The 19,227-nt window shown below is 34.9% G+C and overlaps 1 long non-coding RNA gene across 4 annotated transcripts in view; it reads left to right on the top strand.

Annotated features, from left to right (window-relative positions):
* LOC123797781 (uncharacterized) overlaps positions 1 to 19,227 on the top strand; it is a 108,485-nt gene that overhangs the window by 46,208 nt on the left and 43,050 nt on the right. For 3 of the 4 annotated variants that reach the window (XR_015725750.1, XR_015725749.1, XR_015725748.1), the window contains exon 5: positions 1,894 to 12,395. This is a non-coding gene — a long non-coding RNA (uncharacterized LOC123797781). Of the gene's footprint in view, positions 1 to 1,893; positions 14,805 to 19,227 lie in introns of those variants that run through there. The other variant, XR_015725751.1, reaches the window with a different exon arrangement.

Raw genomic sequence — 19,227 nt, 5'->3', positions numbered from 1 at the left:
TCCCAGGCATGACGGGATATGAGCATCCTTCTCTCCTTATAGATGAGAATGTACCTATTTTTAGAGGAACCACCTATGATAGTTAATGAAACTAAATAGTAAAGCAACATTCCAAATAGACCGCTATTTCAAAAATGCAGTGTCTTAAAACAGAATTTCCTCATGTCCTCATATTTTGCTGAGCTGTCAGCAGATTCAGAAACAATTCAGAAACAATTAACATTTGAATCCCATGCAAGATGAGCACCACCATGTGCAAACATCTCCATTAAATGGAATTTTAAAATGTCTTCTAAAAGAACATTTAAAAATGTTATTTTCCTTAAGTTTGAATTGTTTTCAGGTCGTATTATGTGTCATAGTATGATCTCCTTATTGAAGACTACAGATATCTGCAGTGGCTAAATGAACCAATGAGATAATGTCCTGTTTCTGTACGACACTTCTTTATCAACATGGTACTGAATTACACTGCCTTCAAGGACACTCCCTCCTACCCCCATTAATACTTCAGTATAATAATAATTTTCAAATGTCCAGAACAACAGAAATATATAGTGCAAGGAAAAAAGTATCACCCAGGACATTATGTGTAAATATCTGTACTTCTCTTCATTATTCAGATCTGAGCAGGATAAAATGTGACTTCTTTGGACAGTTGTAGGCCAGATGTACTAGGGATATACTCAACAAAGTAAGTATCCAGTTAGATCAAAAATTATCTAATCACCTGACTTACAACATTTTAAAAATATTATTATAATTGGGATGGCGGTCAGGGCTTAATAAATGAATGGATAGACAAGTAAGATTAAAAAAATTAAAAATATAAAAGGAGTGATGATAATGGTAACTATAACAAGGAAACAGATTAAAGGGAAGGAATACTATAAAAGCAGCGCAAATAATGAGCTTTATATAAAAAGGAAGAAAACATTTGTCCATCGGAAAATATATAAATAGAAACAGATGCAACACATGGTATGAGAATTTTTTTTAAGATTTTATTTATTTATTTATTTATTTATTTATTTATTTATTTATTTATTTATTTGAGAAAGAGAGTCCATGTGCGCATGAGAGCACAGGGAGGGGCAGATGGGGAGGGAGAGGGACAAGCAGTCTCCCTGCTGAGCACAGAGGCCCCCAGGGTGAGGGGGTCGTGGAGAGGAAGGGATGGGTGGTTCTATCTCAATACCCTGAGATCATGACCTGAGCTGAAATCAAGAGTCAGATGCTTAACCAACTGAGACACCCAGGCACCCTACATGGTATGAGAATTTTAAAAGGAGTTTATATTTTGACTTAAAACGTAAACTATGTGCTTGGCACAAGGTAGATATGAGTAAGTATTAAACAAATGAACTGAAAAACTTACATACTTACAAAATGAGACAGTGATAACATTTTCATGTTTGTTTATTAGCTAAAGAAGGGATAGTACTCCTAATAAAATTACCATAGAAATAATTAATTTATGTTGGCTTCCAAAGGAAGAGTTTCAATATATGAAAACAGATTAATATGGGGAAACATAGAAGGTAATATGTTGTAAATTCTTACAGAAGAAAGTGGCTATTATACTCATTAGAGGTCAATATTAGTTACTTTATTATCATACAAGTTTATTAATGATCTGGAAAATTCGGTAAGTCATATATTAAAATTTGCAGATGGCTCTGGTTATGACTATTTGCTCATAATATGATGTAGTAATTACTTTATTATTACTTGAATTTAATAGGGACACTTTTATGTTGATATGATAGTGCAGAGCTAAAAAAATGAAATTGGGCAATACATTTAGAAGGCGAAAGAAGTATGTAATGAGAACATTTAAATATTTCTAGATGAATGCAGCTCAGATAATCTTTAGTTCTGATCTCTTTTCAGGACCTTCAGTGGGTAAGTAAAGGGAAGACAGTAAATTCTACATTATATTAGGTAAGCATGAAATTTCCTTTTTTCATATATTATTTCATCAAATTAAATTAATCCCTATTTTCATTTTAGTTAGAGCAAATATAATAAAAGGAGTGGAAATCTCTATTCAGTGGAGCACCAAGTAATAATAGTAGTGGTGATGGTCATGGTGGTGGTATTGTTGACTTCTAGATAATACCTATTCATACCTTTCCATGGCCAGGTCCTGTGCTAAACAGTCTGTATGCTTTCAACTCATTTAATCATTGCAACAAGGAATCTATTTATTATTTATTTTATTATTTATTATTGTTGTCGTTCTTGTTATTATTTAAATTGTTATGGGCATATAGCCTGTTATTTTATTTTATATTTTTTCTTCCAAATTTTTATTTAAATTCTAGTTAGTTAACATATAGTATAATATTGGTTTCAGGAATAGAATTTAGTGATTCATCACTTACATTTGATAGCCAGGGCTCATCATAACAAGCGCCCTCCTCAATACCCATCACCCGTTTAGCCCACCCCGCACCCACCTCCTTCCATCGATCTAGCCTGTTTAACAGAAACACAGGAACCCCTCTTCTAGATCAAATCACTATTTTGGGGGTACTGATACATCAAATGTAAGAACTCCAAACCTATTTAGGGCATTATAGAGGCAGATTGTACACAGCTTTCCACTCCCAAGAATTTTTTTTTTTTTTTTGAGAAATTTTCTTATTACGTAGCTCATATTGAATGCTATTACGTGGAGATCAGTATGTGGGAAGAAAAACACGTTGCATAAGGGAGACAGAAAACTCACTTTGTGATATATGACATTCAATCTGTGTCCAAGGCCGGAACTCTGTGGTTGATTAGAATGATGATTTACAAATCAATTAGTAGTAATTAAGTGCTCATACCTACAAATGGTAAACTGATATTGGCTTCAATACGAAGAGTTTCAACATATGAAAACAGACTAATGTTGCAGAAACACAGCAGGTAATAAGCTATAAATACTTACAGAAGAAAGTGGCCTATGTGCTCATGAGATGTCAATGTTAGTCACATAATTAGTCATAAACTTGTTAGTCGTATGCTCATTAAGACAGTCATGCGAAATTGAGAGGGAAAGGTTGATTAAATTACATATATATGTATATATATATACACACATATATATAAACTTTATATATATATATATATATATATATATACATGTATCTTTGTGACTTTATAAATATATAAAGCCTTTTCCTTTCCCTATCATGAATCCTCTTTCCATATCATGAATCCTTTTTGTTTGCTATAATTTGGCATTGGCATTTGCCATTTGGAATTTTCCTTATAGTACAGTGTACTGTTACCTTTGTTTTAATATCTTAAAACATAGCTCCAAAATAAACATTATGTTTCTTGAGTTCTGGATATATGTATAAAACTAGGGAAAATTACAATATGCATTAAATGAATACTTGATCAGTTCCTAGTTAATCCAGAGTGAATTTTATAGAGTTCCAAACACTGAGAATTCCAGAGTAACTACAGTAACAACCCAAACTTTACTTTCTAAACTTATTAGTATTACATTTTAATCTATATATGCATATATGCAAATAGTAGATAGTTGAAGTAGTGTTAACAGCACTAAAAAAATGTCTGATAAAGGCAATAAAGAAGGAAAAACAAAACTCTTCTTAGCCTTTTAGAGTTTTCTTTAGAACTGTCTGATCCACTGGAGCATAAACATGTATCATCTTTTGCAAAGGCATCAGTCATATTCTTAAATAGGCTATTTGCCAAGTTCATTTAAGTGATGCTACCATGAACTGAAGTTGGGATTTACTACTTGGCCTATATATTATATAGATTTACTAAAATGTTATTTCAAGCATGTAGCCCTAGAGGTCACTCAATTTAACTGTCCCCCAAAGTTATAGTAATTGATTACAGTGGAAATCAAATGGGTAGCCTATGAAACTCATAACCACAACTGAACTCCATTAAACACATTCACAATGTCAAAGTCAATTGCTTCTGGCAGTGCCATTCCTGTTATCCTGTTGATCAAAAGGTAATGGGAAGTGACAAGCAATACCATAGACACCCCATCGTAAACAAAATATTCTTCAAACACTTAAATGACCACGGTGATAGCCTGTTTTCATAATTGTCAAATCCAGCTGTCTTTTACAGCTTTCAGAAACATGCCTATGTTTTATAGGAGCAAATCTTCCCCTAAGGAATTTGAATATAAGCTAGTAAGGTACTCCGAAGAAAGCAAAGCAAAATTCCATGTACAGAATCAATGTAAGGATCTCATTTCCATATACAACATGTTTGTTTATGTGGCTGTTCTTTCTTATTCTTCACATAAATAAAGATGCTGGTGGTGTCAATTCATTAAACCTCTTCTCTGTCTACAGCACATACTTTCAGGGTTTTATGAATTTACAATGATTTTCCTGCTTCGAATAACCTGTGCTCTGTTCTTGCCACTGGCTATCTTATCATTCATGATTTGCCTCAAATAAACTTTCCCTCTATTGCTTTCCCTCAACTTTTTCATTCCCAAAGACAAGTCATTGGCCTTTTATTTGTGCTTATATATTTTGTTTAAGATCTGAAGTATAATAAACTGTATATCTCAGTCTTGTAATTCAAGGCACATCATAGTCAGTATGTGTGAGACTGAATGCAATGTTTCATCCTTTCCAAGCCAAACTGCTCATAGTCTTGAATCAACTATGTAAGTGATTGGAATTACCATCGATTTATCTCAGCCACCAAGTCAGGAACTTAGAAATTGTTAATAAATAAAATACACTATGCTTCACCATCAATTGCATTTGTACAATTGAAATCTTGTCAGTACTTCATAAAAATACATGTCCAAACCCTTCTAACTTCTAACTCTGCCACCAGTGTCAAATATCTATGGGCTTATCATCAGCTTCCTTTCTAACTGGCCTGTCTGAAAAATGTCCCTCTTTATTTCACTATTTTGTATTGATATTTTCCCCCCAAAAATAAATATGGCTGATGGAATCCTCAGTAAGTCTAAAAATATCGAGGTATTCATGGACTCCTCATTGCCTATGAGACTAATTTTTTTCTTTACTTAACAGACTTTTTTTTAAAAGAGATTTTATTTAATTGAGAGAGAGAGAGAGAGCACAGAGGGAGAGTGAGAGGAGTAGCAGACTCTCTGCTGAGCAGAGAGCCTGAGGCGGGGCTCGACCCCAGGACCCTGATATCATGACCTGAGCCGAAGGCAGCCGCTTAACCTACTGAGCCACCCAGGTGCCCCATTCTTTACTTAACAGAAAATAAACATCCTTTCATATATCCAACCTAAACAATGATCCAATCTCTCTTCTTGATACTTACTTCAGGTACAAACACTCTCCTTATCATTACTCTACAAATTAAATTATTCGAACATGTATCCGAGATACTTACTGAGTGCTCATTGTGTGTTGGGCATTGCTTTAGGCCCAAAAGTTATAACAGTGAACCCAATGCACAACTCATCAGACTTGGCTTTATCTCTAATGTCCTTCAGATGCTACTTAAATGTCACCTTCTAATTCAGGCCTTTTTTGACTACTCTGTTTAAAATTTCACCGCACAAAAACATACTTTCTCTCTTCCTGATTCAGTTTTTTTCCCCGTAGCTCTCTTAATTCTAAAGCCACTCTATATTCTAGAAAGTTTGTTTATATCTCTTCTTTCACTTTTATCAGGTAAGCTCAGGAAGCGCTGGGATTTTTGTCCTCTACAAGTCAGTAAATAGAGTGAACAGCTCTAATATGTGAATTATCCTCAAAAATAAAGTGAATCTAACATAACTCAAGCAGTATTTTATAGTCCAGTTAACTGATGTCCAAGTGGAGTTTTCGCCTCCATTGTCAATCCTAAATGATCTTAGTTTTATTTTATTAACGATGGTTAAAGATTTATGTAAATCCCCACATTGCATTTTCTATAATCCAATTATATTCATTTCATGTGTCAAGTCCTGCCTCAAATAGCTCCTCTATGAAGCCCTTCTTGATAATCCTGGTAGAATTGCTTTCTTCTTTGTCTGTGACACTGAAGAATAAGTAATGCTTCTACCAAAGCATTTATCATACTGTATACACAATTATTTTAATTTTAGTCACAGTTATATAGCATTAGGTGGGGTGAAATAGGGTAAGCAAGCATTAGCCTACACAATCAGAATTTCTTAAGAAATACTGTTATGTTTTTTTCTCCTAGAGAAGAAATGTAAAATTCACACTAACTGTATTTGTGGTTCAGGTGAGCACATTTTAATTTAAAGCTCTAATATGAACAAATGTCCAAGATGTATTTTAATTTTAAAAATAATGAAAATATGAAACAATGCATCAGTTTTGCTTAAGGAAAAATTTGTGATGAAGCTCTTTATTTCTTGTTCTCTATACTTTTTTTTTGATTTGGACCATATGGATATGTTATATATAAAATAAAAATAACAATGCAGTTATGCCCTCCCTTTTTGTATTGGTCAGTGTAAAAAGCTAGAGATATATTCTTATTTTTAAAACAGGTAAAATTCTGATTCTTTAGGGTAGTTGAACCATTTGTGATGAGCTGTTATATTTTGATATCAAGCCCTATGAGGAATAAGCTAATGAGAATAAGTACTTGATTTGTGTGTGTGTGTGTGTGTAACACTCTTGGGAAATATTAAAACAATGTTCACTCAATTAAAAAATACTTATTAAGCTTCCATGCTAAGTGGTTGGTCCACACTAGTTAACCTGATGACTATATTTCCTGCCCCCTTGGAAATTACTGACTATTCAGGAGACACCAAAATACATTACTAAAATGACTAAATGTGGGGCGCCTGGGTGGCTCACTCTGTTAAGCGTCTGCCTTCAGCTCAGGTCATGATCACAGGGAAGTGGGCTGGAGCCCTGCGTTGGGCTCCCTACTCAGTGGGCAGCGGGGAGTCTGCTTCTCCCTCTTCTTCTGCCCCTCGCCCCGCTTATCCTCTCTCTCTCTCAAATAAATAAATAAAATATTTAAAACAATTTAAAAAATAAAATGACTAAATGCAATATGTACAAATACTGTGTTAAGAAAGAAGAGAGTACAGCTATAGAGAATGCAAGGAGCATAGGTCTAACCTGGAAGGCCTTTGAGGGAGGGTCATATGCTGAAGCAAAAATGACAAGGAATCATTCATGAATAAAGAGTCAGGAAAAAAAAAAAAAGAGAGAGAGTTAGGGATCCATATTCCCCAAAGAGGTGATTTCTTGTTCAAAAGTCCTGAGGCAGTAAGGAGACCACTATGGCTCTACTGATATTGGAGAACAATCTACTGATATTGGAGAAAATAAAGAGAGTAGAATGATATGAGGTTGAAAGGGTTTGCAGACACCAGATTCTGCAGCGTCTTGTGAGATCAGTTAGGAGTTCACATTTCACTCCAAGTTCAAAGGCCCTTGTGAACACAGATGCATTCTAGCTCATTATACCCTTTCAGACAATATTTCACTCTTCTTGCTACATTCTTAGGGCACTTTTCCCTGCACATTATTTACCCCTTATTTCTTTCTGCAAAATAAGTTAAAGCTGACTTTTGGACTTCTATGTTTCATCCCCAAGGAAATTAAGATAAACAAAATCTACAAGCTCATGTAACCTTGACAATATTGCCTGGATTTCAAAGGAGCAGATAACAAAAGTCATTTAAATCTCAAACAGAAAACTGATCCCCTTCAGCATAATGTTTCATAGATGCAGAGCTCTTGTGTACCATGGAAATCTGCTGATTTCAGCATGCTTAAAATATAGTTTCACATTTCCCTTAAATTCACACATTTCCCTTATATAAGAACTTAAAGACACTGATGAAATTCCCAGAAACCTTGTAAAATTAAATGAACAAAACATTATTTTCCAAGAACAAAACTTAAATTGAAGAGAGAAAATTATATAATAGCAATTCCTTATCATTATTATATAAATATCATTGTTGTGTGGGTGGAAATTTGCATAGCATTAGCATGTATGTATTAAACATTCCATTGCTGGGTCTATAATTTTGTAATAATTACCAACTTTATATAAAATACTACAATAATAATTGAAATCCCCAATAAAATTTTTCCATGCTTAAATTTCAATCACTAATTCAATAATTTCTTCATCTGATGAATGTATGTACTCTGAAATACATTACTACAGACCAATTTGTACTTTTCAAATGTAAATGTCTCATTTCTACCGAAGGTTTTCTTTTGAAGAAAAAGAATACAAAAATGAAAAATGACATTCAATGAGCACATTAAAATTACTACTCGATTTTCACATTTCAAGGGAATAGACACATCTAATTAAAGTTTCCATCAAGTTTATACCCTTTAACTATGCGTAGCCTTTAGCAGTTTATTAAATTCAAGTGAAGGAAAAATACAGTTCTGGCAGTATTTTTTCAAGTTTAGGATTAGGAGCACTTGAAGTGCTTTCGCACCACAGATTCCCAGATATTATGAGTCCTTAGATTTATTGTGGAAACCTGGAACTTAGCATTTTGCCAAGCACCCTTGTGATTCTGATTCATACTCAGATGAGACTTCCATAATAAGCAAACACCTAAGAAGGCAGGATTTATGTGTTTGTCTTTACAAAGAAACAAACAAACAAATTCTCTGATATAAACAGCTCTCCCCCTATTATTCTTCCCTGATGATTACTGGAGGCCCATGGCTCTGGGAAAAACACATTGTAGGTGCTTTTCCTTTTTCCCTGTTCCAGCCCATGGCTGTAGAATGAAGGATTTATACGAAGTAAGCTCATCTGTCTCGTACTACAGAAATTTAGTGGGAATCGCCCATGTCCTGTTCAAAGTCAGACATGAAAGAAAAAGTTACATAACTGAATCAAAAGTGAAAAAATACTCCACATAATTACAAAATATGAAATTTAAGAAGCTTATGGTAATGCATAACTTCTAAAGGAAAAGAGCCTGAAATGGAACAAATAAGCAAAACTACAAAACTTGAATTATATCAAAATAAATTAACTCCTAAATAGCCAGAACTAGTAGATAATGTAACTGGTATCCATTTAGGCCTTACTCCATGCCATGCAGTGTTACAAGATTTTTTAGAGACTAACTCATTTAATATTCACAATATTGTAAGCAATAGCAAATGTTATTCTCCTTAATTTACCAATAAGGAAGTCGAAGCATGAGAAGGTTAAATAACTTCCTCATTCGGAAGCTTGCACAGCTTCTCACTGTCCCAGCTAGGGCTGAAAGGAAGCAGTGGGCTCCCGACAACTTCACCATACTGACTCAATAAACATGACCCAAACTCTTATGCACACATTTAAAGAAAAATTCCTCAATCATCTGTAGGCTTTACAAAGATATATTTTTAAATCTTTTAGAGTTTCATAGGAGCTAATATTCTCAGATGACCAGTTTGGTTACTTATCTAAAGTAGAAACCCAGTCCCCAGACTAATAAAATGTATGTAAAGTCCGTTGGCAGACATTTCATGTATCTACTAACAGAGAAGAGCAATAAAGAAATGGTCATTATAAAAAATAACCAAATGGACATCCTTGAGTTGAAAAATGTTATAAGTGAAATAAAAATTTTGGGGCACCTGGGTGGCTCAGTTGGTTCAGTGTATGACTTGATTTCAGCTCAGGTCATGATCTCAGGATGGTGAGATCAAGTCCTGTATCAAGCCTGCATCGGACTCCCTGCTCAGCAGGGAGTCTGCTTGAGATCTCTCTTTTTTCTGCCCCTCCTTAAACCTTAAAAAAAAAAAGAAAGAAAAATTTCACTAGAAGACTCATCAATAGATTTAAAGATGGATTCCAGACTAAACAATTCAAAGATCAGAGAAAAAAGAAAGAATAAAAGGAAACGTACAAAGCCTTAGAGAAATGTGGGACACCATTAAGCTCACAAATGTATGCTAAATGGGAATATCAGGAAAGAAGAGAAAGAAGCAGAAATAAAAATCAGATATAAAATGACTGAAACTTCCATAATTTGCTGATAAGCTTTGATTTATGCATTCAAGAATTTCAGTAAATTCCAAGTAGAAAAAACAAAGAGAACCACAACCAGACACATCACAGTAAAAATGTTGCAAGACAAAAAGTTTCAAAAGGAGCAAAAGAAAAATGCTCATCTGGTACTATAGAAGGAAACCTCAATAAGATTAATCACTGATTTTTCTTCAGAAATAATGAAGGCCAGAAAGCAGTGGATGACATATTCAAAGTTTTACAAGAACACAACTGCCAACTAAGAATCTTATATTTGGCAAAACTATCTTTCAAAAATGAAGGCAGAATAAAAACAGCATCAGCCAGGTAGAGTGCTATTAAAGATATAACAATAAGAAAAATGATGCCGTTTCTAACTTCATGAATTTAATTCTACTTATTGACATTTTATGGAATAACTTGAAGAATTGATGAGTTGTAGATCTATAGTGATTTTCTAGACACCAGATCTCTACCCCAGTCACTACCAATAATGGAGCTATAGTTTTAAAGAAATCTGAATCTTGGAGCACCTGGGTGGATCAGCTGGTTAAACGTCCGCCTTCAGCTCAGGTCGTGATCTTACGGTCCTGCGAGCAAGCCCTGCATCCAGCTCTCTGCTCACCGGGGAGTCTCCTTCTCCCTCTTATTCTCCCTCTGTACGCTCTTTCTCTCTCTCTCTGTCAAATAAATAAATAAATAGGGGCGCCTGGGTGGCACAGCAGTTAAGCGTCTGCCTTCGGCTCAGGGCGTGATCCCGGCGTTATGGGATCGAGCCCCACATCAGGCTCCTCTGCCATGAGCCTGCTTCTTCCTCTCCCACTCCCCCTGCTTGTGTTCCCTCTCTCGCCGGCTGTCTCTATCTCTGTCAAATAAATAAATAAAATCTTAAAAAATAATAAATAAATAAATAAATAAAATCTTAACAAAAGAAGAAATCTGAATATTTTTAACTGTGAATACTTTGGTGACATATATGAATATTATTAATATTTGTAACTCCATTTTATAAATGGAAAATCCCTAAGAACTCAGAGGGAATTCCCATCATGTTACCAATATGCAAGCTCTATAGATTTAGTTTCATGTAGGATCATTCTACAATAATACATAGCAGAATCTAGCAGAAAATTTTCTCCTTGCTTGTTCAAAATTATTAACTACAGATTAGCACTTACTTCCTAATTAGAAATAAAACCAGTTCATGAAATTATTGGGAATGATTTCATATTCTTCTTTCTTTGGTCAAAGTACTGTTACTCCTACCGGCTAGTAGATGGGTCAACTAAGACAAGGACAGACAAAGTCACTTGGAAAGAAAGGCAACAACTAGTATGTGGCAGAACTGAGATTTATAGCGTTTCAGAATTTTGCAGTATTCTGAAATGCTTCTAATTCCTATTATGTTGCCTTTCAAAAAGTTTGATGAGAAAGGAAGGAATTAGAAGTATAGCTTGAGGGGAGAGGAATGTGTATGGGAAGGAGCTTTGATAAAAATATAAAATAATATTAACATTGCACACAACTTTGCATATAATTTAATCCTCTTGATAATTCAGGTAAGTTTCTGGGTTTTTTATTACTTCTTATTTCTTATCAAGTATGAATTTTTATTATATTTCTCCTGTATTCTATAATATTGCTGTTATAATTGCTCTGCATTTCTCTTCCTTGAGATCTCAGACAAATCAATTTTTGCTTCACACAAAGTATGATATTTTCCATTGTGTTCCTTCAAGTATTTTGTAAAAGTTAAAAATCTGTTTATCAAATAATAACTAGGAATAACCCTTTACTATTATTACTCCTTTCTATTCAATTGAAGAGATAAATTAAAGAGAATATTAGCTCTACTGCTGGGTTTCCAAAGGAGTCATATTCCATTAAGACAATCTAAGTGAGAGATGTTACTTCTAGTTCCAAAGACAGGCTTATTACTTAATTGTAATATTTTTTTGCAAAATGAATTATATATATATATGAATTATATATACACATAGATATCAGAATTTTTAATATAATTTACTGGAGCAGGCTCATATTTTAGTATATCCTCAGGCATGAATAATAGTCAGTCATTGTGGACTTGTGGACATTTTCCCTAATATGAACATGTTTTTGGTATGGTTTATGTAATGGCCTCTAAAAGATACCACAGTATTTATTTTAGGAATGAATGCAATAATGGGCTAATTTTGTTCACAAAATTAAACCGATAAAAATGAGAGACAGAATAGATAATCTTATTAATGGGGCACGATTTTATTCGTATGTTGCTTTTTCCTGAGCCAAAATCCAGGTGTTGGCAGGACCAAACTCCGTCCAGGGCCTTTAGGCAAGAATCCATGCCTATCTTCTCACTTCTGGTGGCTGCTGGCATTCCTTGACTTGTGGCTGTGTCATTCCAGTCTCTGCCTCCTCCTCCTCTCTGTGTAAGTGCAATATCCCACTGCCTCGTTCTTATGAGACACTTATGATGGCATGTTTGACCTACCTGGATAATCTTTAATTTCATTATGTCTGCAAACATTTTGCCATATAAAAACATTCACAGATTCCTGGTACAAGGACCAAATATCTTTGGGGCCACAGTTGAGCCCACTACAAATTTTAATTACATTGTGCTAAATGAACGGAGACAGACTCTAAATGTTACGTATGACTTGGTTCATTTATACTCTATTCCGGTGTAGGAAAAAACTATAGGAAGATGCTGGTGGTTGGGGGAGGGATTGACTACAGGGAACGCAAAGGAATGTTGGAGTAATGAAACTCACTTGTGTATTTATCATGATGATGGTTACCTAATCGTTGTATGCATTTGTTAAAAGTCTCAGAATGGTATGATAAAAAGGGTGAATTTTACTGTATATTAATTATATTTCAATTTAAATAAATAAAAGGAAAAGAGATAACATCAGGTCCCCTATATTCTTATTGAGTGTGACTTGGGTATAAGGCTTGGATGGAAAGTTGTCTCTTCTCAGCAATGTCAGGTGGGTCTGCAGCCATGCTTTCCTGTTTCATCTTCAACTGGAGATAATTTAATCCTGTAAAATTCTTATTTGTTCAGAATTCTTAGATGGTACTCTAATTTTTTTCTATTCACTGTTTTCTATTTAGCTGCTTCATATTTCTCCAATAATTCTCATATATTTTTTTTGAGAGAGAATGGGGGGAGGGGCAGAGAGAGAAGGGGAGAGAAAATCTCTGTCAGGTTCCACGCCCAACGCAGAGCCTGAGGTGGGGCTCAATCTCATGACCTTGAGATCATAACCTGAGCTGAAATCAAGAGTCAGACACTTAACCAACTGAGCCACCCGGGCACCCCAATAATTCTCACATTTTAAAGATATTTTGGCCTTATGATTTGCAGTAGAGAATAATTTTTCTCAAATACTTCCCAAGAACCTGTTTCTCAAAACTTCTCCTTTATTATTGTGACTTAATACAGAAGGCACATGCACACACACATGTGTGCACACTTGTGTGTGTCCACTGATTTAAATATATGAGCTACTTTAGGGTAAACAGTTAGTCTTTTTGAGAGGGTATCATTTGAACTGAGATTGAAGGACAAGTAAGTCATGTCATGTAGTGAAAAGCATGAACTCTACACAAATATGAACCTGAAGTCACACTTGATACCTCCCTTCCTTGTAACCCTCTTACCCAGTCCCTCACCAAGTCACATCTATTGTACGTTCTATTTTGTAACACTTGCCGCTACTCAATTTCTCTTCCAATAATGTCTTAGTTTAAGCAACCCTCCATATCATGCCGGGAAGTCTCCCCTCTTACTAGCTACCCTCCCACTTACTTGAAACACATCTATTTTGAACCTATCAAACTTTTCCTTGTGCCTTAGCAAAAGTGACCTGATCCAAAAGTAAATCGAATCAGGTAACTTCTCCTGACTTTAAGCACCTCCTGTCAATTCTTTGCCTTAGGAAAAACTTTCCTGTTCTTTCTGAACAGAACATATCTTACGATTATACAGGTTTTATTTCACCATATACCTCTCATTCATAGGACTGATCACAATGAACTTTTATTACTTTTATGTTCATTTGATTAAAATCTGTCTTCTATCCTAATGGAAAGATCCATGAATTCAGAGATTGAGAATTTTTTAAAAAATTTTTTGTTTGCCATCACATCCTCCATCATTTGGAAAATAATGCTCCATGAGTATTTTCATGTTTCTGAATGTTCAGTGCTTTCTGAAAAGAAATTCCTGGCAACTTGAGTTAAAGGACAATTGATTAAATGATAACCCTGCCTTGGAAGTCAGAGATAGTGAATTGCTCTGGATAGATTTATAGGTTTATCTGCTCTGGAACCATTTATTTAGATTCCAAACAGTTGTAAGAAATCCCCCTCTTCTTCCTAGACATAATTTGCTTACATTAGAGAGCAAAACTCCTTCTATCCTGTAAGCAGAGGTGAGGAGAGGCAGATCCTCTGGCAGATTCTATATAACTCCTGAAGTTCTGAGATTCATAATTTCAGTGAGATCCTCTTCTGAACTACAGATTATCCTGTGTATGCAGGGTTCAGCTCTCTCTCACAGTACCTGCCTCTCCTCCATGGGAAATAAATAGGGCATGGGGAACAAAGCTAAGATTGCTATTAAGTAAAAAATTGGTGTTCCTCCTATCCAGAACCTTTATGTTTATTATCAAGATATCAAGATAAAACAAATAAATATAAAGACTTATCACTGGTGTTTTGTACATGGTAACTAATTTTTAAAGGAATAATTAACATATATATAAATTGAATATACATGGGGTTTCATACCTATATATGTCATTATATAATTACATATAATCATATTCTCTCCCCCAAATTATTTATATATATATGTAATATAATATATATAAAATTGGTAAAGAACCTCATAATGAGCTACATATATGTATTATACACATGTTTATTTGAATATAAAGAATTATAGTATTTATATATGTAAACGATCTTAGTTTCAGAAGTCACCACCTGCATAAGCACTGGTTACTTTAAATGTCACATAGTTCTTTTTTTCTTATTTATTTGAATCTAGAAATTCTGAAATTTCTTTTATTAAATAAAGGAAATGTTATTAAAACATTAAAGAAATGTAAAAAATCTATGAAATTGATAATACAGTTATTATACCCAATTGCCAAGATACTTACATTATGTAGTAGATAGTTTCTGTCACACTACCTAAAATTGGTTAATAAAGTGGGTATAATTCAAATTGTGTTTTTAAATGCTTTATCCCTCGAATTTGGCTCTAAAATGATATTTCCTTAATGTAAGCCATATATCTTTCTCCTCCAAGAGTTGGTTTTATTGTTGCTTCTCTATTTCCCTACTTTAATATATTTTGTGGCAGTATTTTATGCTATTTTATTATTTAAAATAAATATAAAATATTTATATCCATCCTAGCTATGTTGGAGCTTATGCATAACATGTTGCATTCAGTTTCTCCCAACTTCCATAAAATTGTGCATGATGATATTGAAAGTGTCCACTCCTACCCTTAAGGTTGCCCTGTCCTAGAGACATGAAAATATTAACACAGTTATCAATTCATCCAGCAAATGTTCATTGACAGCCTATGTGCTCCAAATATTGTCTTATGTCACCAGAAGTTGTCAATTGTGATGGCGATTGCAGTCCTTACTCTCAGAGGTCTGAGCTAGCATGGAAACTGATGTTAACCCCAATATAAAACCAGCTACAGAGTAGTATTTAGAGGACTAAGTGGCATCATGCATAGGAAACACCTGGTTGAATGTTTGCAGACATCAAGAGTTTAATATGCTTAGTATCATCATTGTTTTTCACATTAAGAGTACAGCAGAGGGTAGGTGCTTAGAGGGAGCTAAATTATAGCTGCCCAAAGTACAGCCCATGGCCCTTAAACCACACTGAGAGCAGGGCATGGGGAAACCTGACCTGATGCAACAAAATGACGGGCAAAGCTTTTGTGAAAAGTGCACAGCTATCACTTTGCCTTTCTCGCATCGGCTTCCAAATCTTACACGGACATCTATTTTTGGAGGACTCTTTGTCATACACAAAGTGTTACTCCAAGGAAATACAGAAAATGTTGTTGCAGAATTTCAGGTTCTATAGTATAGAAAGACAAGTTAGAAAAGGGTTTTGAATGGACATCCATTGAATTAACGGCATGTGCAGTCTACAGTTTTGGTTACTCATACACACACACGTATCCGCCTTATTATACTTAACTTTTAAATAACAACAATAATATTTATCGTGGCTCAGTTGGTTAAACATCTGCCTTTGGCTCAGGTCCTGGTCCCAGGGTCCTGGGATCAAGCTCCGAGTTGGGCTCAGGGCTTAGCAGGGAGTCTGCTTCTCCCTCTCCCTCTGACCCTCCCCACACTTGTGCACTCTCTCTCTCTCTCAAACAAATAAACAAAATCTTTAAAAAAATAAAATCGTATAAAAGAAGAAAACAAACAAAAACAAAACAGACAATAAAAAATTCTAAGTGAGTCATTAAATGTAATAGAGGGATCTCTCTACTCCTATTTTTACTTCCCAGACCTACATATTCTGGCTGTGGGTGAATAAAATGAGACACAACAAAACATATATTCCTTATTCTTAATGTATAAAATATGGTATTTTGTGGAAAAATACTAACACTGAAAACCCTAAAAAGAATGATTCAGAAGAGGACTTTGAATGTCAATTATTTTAATAAGAAATATAAACAATAAGAAAGTACCATCTCAAAGATTCTTCGGTGGTATTTAAAAAATTTCTTTCAGTGTTACATAAAGTAATTGTGCAGTTACTGTAACTGGTGTCTTCTATTTTATGATGTTTGATAAAAAGAACAGTCATGAGTTCTTGAGGCAGCCATGCATATTTGCCACTCAGATCTTTCTTCAGGAGAGAACCTATTGTTAGGGGTATAGTTGACTGACAGTCTCCAGCTGTGGCAATTTGGAGATCCAGTTCAGTTTTCTTTTGGAGGCCAGTATCTCTAAGCTCCTTTCAGTTGATATCAGAAGATGGCAGGTTTACTAGAGATGGACCATTTCTGCCCAATGTGAGATTTCTCTGATGAGAAATTTTTTCTCTAGGGTTCTATTGACTTAACCAAGACCTCAGATTAGTACTCTGTGTCTCTCTTTCAAGATTATAAAAACCAACTTTAAGCTTTCAGGCTAGAAGGGAAAATTCAAGTTTTTATTCTGACCTTTGTGGAAATGTTGGGATTTACATGTGCCCTTGCTACTAAAAGGCTTTCTTAAGCTTATTTTTAAGTCTAGAAGCAAACAACTTTTCCAGGATTTTGAGGCCTTTTTTCCTGAATTCTATTGCTTCCCCTTCCTATATGTTTGAAAACCATTAAATTTCAACCAAGCTTATCTTTTTCTTGTATTTTCCTGCCAAATGCAGACTGTGTTTGCCAAAACTACATGGTTTGTGTGTGTGTGTGTGTGTGTGTGTGTGTGTGTGGTTTCTTTTTTCTAATTACTTTGCTCAGTGCTATTGTCAGTACACTCAGGATTTGCCTTCTAAGGTATCATGACCAACAGTTTTACTAAATGGTTTTCCACTGAATAAAACATCGTATTCTAGAAACAGTCTGTTATGTTTCTTTTAACGCTCACTGTATGACCACTAAGCAAACACTATTTGAAAGTATTACTCTCTTTAATAATCAGTGTAGGATAAATGCAGAAACAAACAATCTTGGATTTCAGTAACTTAAAAGTAAATCATTATTCCTTGCTTACATCACTGTCTATGGTAGTGAAGGAGTCTCTGCTCAGTGTTCCTATTTACCCTGGTCCCTTACACCCTATCATTCTAACATCTTCAACCACAGAGCCTCCCAAGTTAAGGTACATGGAAAAATGAGTAGTGAGGGGGCACACCCACTCTTAACTCTCCACAAGAAGTGATATTTCAGCTCACAATTGGTGAGAAGTAGTTACGTGGCTAGTCATATGAAGACAAAAGAAATGGGGCTAGAAAGTGATATTTAATTATTTTTCCAGAAATAGGAAAACTGCCTTGTTGTACCTCCAAATAAATAACATTTTAAAGAGGAAATCCTTCATGTTGAACCCATGAAAAATCCCAGTTCTTGCCTTCAAATCATTTTTATCAAGAGTCTACTAAGCAAGCATTGGAGTGACTGAAGATAGAAGCTGGCTGAGGAGCAGATGGGTCATTCTGAGTCTGTTATTATTGAGAGCATTTTGTGGAGAGGGGACTTGTAGGCAAGCATTCCAGGCTCATTCCTAAAGATCTAACCACATAATTATTCATTAGACTTTCTGGTCACCAATCTTTTCTCCTTCCTTACAGTCCATTTAAGCTGTATATATTTATAGTTGTTTTCCTTAACAAAGTCCGGTGCATTTTATTTCTAACCCAAATATTGCAAACACTCAGAAAATTACCAGTACAAAGTTAAACACATCCAGAGTTATTTACACAATGCAAAAGACATTTGAGTTTGATTTCCATTTGTGGAATTTTGTTACAGTTTCTGGCTTTGACATAGGTCACTGAAACTTGATTATCTCTCCCCACATGCAATTTTCTGTCCTAACGGAAGAGAAAACTTGGGTTTTTAGTACATATGCAGGAATGATGTTGATACTGCTTTACATTTTAGTAGGAAGGCTGCTGTCCCACAGCTTGAGGAGAGGGAGGAGAAGTTTTAGGACAGGGAGGGACCACATACTCAGAAAAGGAACAAGAGACAAGAGAGGGTTGAACAACAGGCACATGAGGACCCTGAGAATTTCTGTGCATGAGGATAAGGAGGGCATGACCAAAACTGTCCTTCCTTAGATGTACAAACACAGCAGGTAAGCAGAAGCATTGGGGAACATTCAAGTCACCTGACCACAAAAGGAAGGCATGCAGAGGATGAGAACTGCATGAAAAATTGGGGACACATCAATAAATTATGTACACTATGCAATTTACATATATAGTTATATAAATATATATATAAAGGTACAGATTAATTTGTTATTCTGTGTAAACAAGGATGCTTAAGAATGTACTAGTGTGAAAAAAAATGCAGCAAGTTGTGGAAGATTTTTTCAAACTAATGTTCTGATTATTATTATTATTATTATTATTATTATTATTATTATTATACTGCAACATAACCAATCATGCTCCTGCTATTTCAGTTATCCTCCATGAGGGCAAGGCTCAAGCAGGACGGTGTTCCCAGAGCTGCTGGGCAAATGGGCAGCAGAA

The sequence above is a fragment of the Ursus americanus genome, chromosome 9 (genome assembly GCF_024610735.1).
Source record: "Ursus americanus isolate L20-20 chromosome 9, mUrsAme1.1.p, whole genome shotgun sequence".
NCBI classification, from domain to species: domain Eukaryota; kingdom Metazoa; phylum Chordata; class Mammalia; order Carnivora; family Ursidae; genus Ursus; species Ursus americanus.
The sequence above is the reverse complement of the archived record's forward strand: the minus strand, read 5'-3'. Positions and strand labels throughout refer to the sequence as shown.